The 5,041-nt window shown below is 35.3% G+C and overlaps 1 pseudogene; it reads left to right on the forward strand.

Moving 5' to 3' along the window:
• The first annotated feature begins 804 nt into the window (after window positions 1-804).
• LOC107196021 lies at window positions 805-1,875 on the forward strand (annotated as a pseudogene).
• Window positions 1,876-5,041: the final 3,166 nt, after the last annotated feature.

The raw sequence follows: 5,041 nt of genomic DNA on the forward strand, positions 1-5,041 counted from the left end.
TTCACCTAATTAAGGACATGATCCTTATCTTGTAACTGTCTCATGAAATGAAGCTCTAGCAAAGACCCAATAGGTATCGGGTTATTTGATTTAAATGTATGATTTGTATGGTTCTGGAATGGCTTCCTACGTAAAGTCTCAAATATATACATAAAACTAAAAATAAAATATTTTAAAACAAATAATACAAGATTTTTTTGAATAAAAAATGTTTTAAATGTAAATATTTTGTTAAACAATGTAAACTATTTTTATTTTTTTCTAATTAATTATACAGATATACTTGTATTAAGGCCATTTTAAAGTGAGGTTCTGCTATTTCCGAAGTAACATGTTATAACCAATTCTCATTTCACAGTTGAACTAAAAACGAGAAATGAATAACTATGGCCCATGGCCAGGCACCCACAGGAAAGATGAATAGTTTTGCCATCTGTCATCCCAATGGGGCCTTCATAAATAGCACCAGACTGTCAGATTTAAACTGCGTTTTAAAGAGGGGCAGCATGGAAAAAACAGGAGAACATGCTGAGGGAATGGACATAAGGGGGAAAAAAAAGGCAGACAAAATAACTTTTTCCTAAAATTCTTAAGAGAGAAGTAAGCACACATATTATCCACACTCTGAGAAAAGGGCTTAGGCTATTTCAGGTGGAAAACAAATTCTGATCTAAAATTTTTGGACTTGGCCCCTACTAATTATTCAGGCAAAATGAGAATTATGTCAATTCTCCAGTCTTCCACTTATTGTTAAATATAAACACGTGTGTGTGTGTGCATGTGTGCCAAATATGTTGCTCTGCGATGATAAATAAAAACTGCTTTTCCTGCTTTTCCACGCTACCCAGAGAGGGGCCCTTACAGCGTTGTTCTCTGTTCCCACGTAACGTCAGCAGAAACCTCACAACGTCGGGGGCCCTGGGTGTCCTGCCAATGGAGGAGGATGTCCTCAAATTCCTTGCAACAGGAACCCACGTAGGTGGCACCAACCTTGACTTCCAAATGGAACAGTACATCCACAAAAGGAAAAGTGATGGCATCCACATCATAAATTTGAAGAGAACCTGGGAGAAGCTTTTGCTGGCAGGTTCGTGCCATCGTTGCCATTGAAAACCCAGCTGATGTCAGTGTCACATCATTTAGGCACATTGGCCAGTGAACTGTGCTGAAGTTTGCTGCTGCCACTGGAGCCACTCCCATTGCTGGCCGGTTCACTCTTGGGACTTTCACTAACTAGATCCAGGCAACCTTCCAAGAGCTAAGACTTCTGGTGGTTACTGATCCCAGGGCTGGCCACCCGCCTTTCCCAGTATTGTGTTAACCTGCCTACCACTGCCCTGTGTAATAGAAGGGCAACAGAGAACAACGTGGGAACAGAGAACAACGCTGTAAGGGCTCCTCTCTGGGTAGCGTGGAAAAACAGGAAATGCAGTTTTTATTTATCATCACAGAGCACCACTGCCTCTGTGCTATGCAGATGTCGCCATCCCTTACAACAATAAGGGAGCTCACCCAGTGGGTCTAATGAGGATGCCGGCCTGGGAAGATCTGCACAAGCGTGGCACCATCTCCCATCAATACCCCCGGGGGAGGTCATTCCAGATCTCTACTTCTACAGTGATCCTGAAGAGGTTGAAAGGAAAGAGCAGGCTGCTGCTGAAAAGGCTGTGATAAAAAGAAATTTCAGGGCGAATGGACTGCTCCAGCTCCTGAGTTCACTGCTGCTCATCCTGAGGTGGTGGGCTGGTCTGAGGTGTGCAGGTGCAGCGGTTTCCTCCTGAAGACTGGAGCCCTGCGCCTGCCCCTGAAGACGGCTCTGAAACCCCCACTGCTCAGGCCACTGAATGGGTAGGAACAACCACCGAGTGGCCTTAAGCTGTTCTTCCACAAACTCTTAAACAAAATGGAAATAAGGTTGACGAAAAATAAACAGCTTCTAAAAGTTACAAAAAAAAACAAAACAAAACAAAAAAACCCCCACTTTTCCTAACAGATTCCACTAACACTTTTGCCTACTCAAATTGCTTTCTATCTCTTATTTGTTACACATCATTGTCTCTACCTTGTTGTGCTTGTCTCATTAAGAGGTGGTGCTGCTTAATGGAATAGAAAAACTGCATTTATAAATTATTCTAATCTAGAAAAGATGGGCATTCAGCATCTCTCCTTACATAATTATTCAATCGAATGTGATATTGTGAAATCATTAGTCGAATAAAACAGTCAGGTGAACAAGTAATTTCATTGTGAGTCTAGAGAGGTATAAATTTGATTCAGCACTAGCAAGCAGCACTGCTCACTGGAAGGACCTCTAGTTACGTTATGTGTTCTATGCACGGTAAGGACTAATTGAATGCTCAAGAACTACTGTACCTCACAGAATCATTTATTATACAAATCTTTGTTGCTGGATATAAAGGGAAAAAAATGTTTTTGTGTGGAGAAGGAAACATTCAGATATAGCCTGTCATTTTCGATTCCTAAAGGCAGCTTAGCTGTGGTAATTAGCATTCTACCTGGACACATTTCCAAAAGTACTGAGGGAGCATTCTTTGCCAAAGGGGTTTTAAATGACATAAAAATGTTATTTTAAAAGAATTCTCAGATTCCTGGCATTCAGGTTGGTTTGTTGTCTCTTGAAAGCCCATGGATTAGTTAGATCTCCACTTCTGAATGTGTTTTAGAGAGTAAGATGTATGCGTGGTCTAGAATAGCATAGCTTTCTTAAGTGATCAAGTTATGGTTGTGAGGTTCTATAGTCCTACAAAGCTTTCACTCTGTGGAGTAAGATATTTTCAGCATGGTCATAGTCTTAAAGATGTTTTCCTTTGCTTTTTAGTTTGGACTATCTAAGCACATATCAACAAATGAATAGAAAAAAATAGTAATATTAATTAACATACAGAAAGAATACACTCAAATATTTAAAATAAATTCTTAATCTTTTTTGTTAGCGAAATTAACTAGAAACATGCACACACACATTAAAAAAAACAATTGTGGCAATAGCAAACATAAACAGGTTTTGAATGCACAGTTATTGTAAGATTTTAGACTTGAAATTATCTTGGAGATTCATTTTATACTTCCTCTAGGGTGTTTTGTACTGCAGTCAAATTTAACATACATACTATTTTTATTATAAATATTTATTTTCATCTCTCTTATACACTATCGTTAGTGTTATTTTGGTTGTTTAAAATATATGCATAGGTAAACTACATTTTTATTATTTTCATTTTATGATAAAAAAATTTTACCATATATTTGAAGCAAAATGAAAATGTTGGGTCTTGGTTGATAGAAAACAGTGACCTAACTCAAGCTTTTTCACCTTATAGAGAGGAAACTAAAGTTCCAAAAAAATAAATGACTTTCCCATTATCATAGGAAAAAGTAAGGAACACGGTCACAACTAGAAGATGGGCATTTTGACTCTTGGCTCATCACTTTTGCCTCTAAGCTAAGCTCTTTTGGTCTAATACTCAGGGAATAAGAGGCATAGAGTTTAAGAGATTTCCTCAACATTCTGTTGGAGAGGAATGCAAAGTTTGAAGTTAATAATACATATTTTCCACTGTTACTGGGAAAATCAAATTGACTGGCTGACTTCAGCTTAAATCTTCACAGGACCCACTTTTCTACCTTCCCTTCATTTTTACCCTGACCTCAAGACCTTGCTCTAAGAACATATCAAAAAGAGAACTGAATACAATACAATAATTGAATCTATATAAACATATCCACATTTTTTGTTTGTTTGTTTTTCTGTTCATTTACCTGTTAACCTGTGTACATAATAATATAACAGATGACTTCTGGTAATTGCCTGAAACGAAATACTTTTCCTTTGAGAATTTTTAAAATTGTGATATATAGCTGGGATAAGATCTGAACACCATTCAGAGTGCCTCAAAACATTTGATTTGGGCAAATACCAAATCAAATTATTTTTATTATTGTTTAAAAACACTTTCACTACTCAAATTATAAATGAAATCATTGTACATTTTCTTCTAAAGGTTTTAAGTTTCCTTCTTATATTTAGGTGTCACTCCTACTGAAAATGCTGTGTGTGCATATTTATATTTTGAGATCTATATCTGATTTACTACTTTTTCCAATATGTGTAACTAAATAACTAAGGACAATAATATGACTAGTCCATCCTTTTCCTATTTTTCTTTATGCTATCTGTGTGATATATCAAATTTCCATAGTTCCTGGGCTTCTGTTCTATTTCATGGGATTATTAGTCTCTGCCTTTATCAATACAATATTGCATTAATTATTATAAATCTTTAAAATTTAATGCATCATCAGGTAAACATTATTGATTTGTAATCTTTCATGTGAATTTTAAAATCATATTGTCAAGTTTTTGAATTCTGATTGGTATTTTATTTGATTACTCTGATTTATACTTTATTTAGAAACATTAAACCTCTTAATGGTATTGACTTTTCATTCTTATAAGAAATCCATGGAGAAATAGTACACAGTTTCTCTATTATAGGCTCTGATAATATTTTTAAATGTGCTCCATAAAGTTCTTTCTTTTAAAAATAGACTTATTTTCCATTTTTGTATAATTTTATGGATATTTTGAGTGTAATATTTTTGCCTTATATTCTTTAATAGTTTTTATGTGAAAATAAATTTTTATTTCTCTAAGATAAATACTTAGAAATCTAATTACTGAACTGTATGGTAGTTTCATATTTATTTATTTATTTATTTATTTATTTATTTAAGAAAGTACCAAACTATTTTGCATAGGGGCTTCTTTTACATTCTAACAGCAATGTATCCACAGTCCAGTTGTTCCACATCCTTGCTAAGGTTTGGTGCTGTCACAATTAAAAACAATGTACATATTAGTATTTTGTTTTTAATGACTAGTGATATCGTAAATCTTTTCAAATGCTTATTTGCCATTTGTAAATGTCTTTGACCCATCATCAAATTGTTTGGTGCTTCTACTTTGTTTTACGCATTGTCTTCATCAACTCATGCTGCTCTAACAAAATACCATTTATTT

Source organism: Pteropus alecto, unplaced genomic scaffold, assembly GCF_000325575.1.
Source record: "Pteropus alecto unplaced genomic scaffold, ASM32557v1 scaffold467, whole genome shotgun sequence".
Lineage (NCBI taxonomy): Eukaryota > Metazoa > Chordata > Mammalia > Chiroptera > Pteropodidae > Pteropus > Pteropus alecto.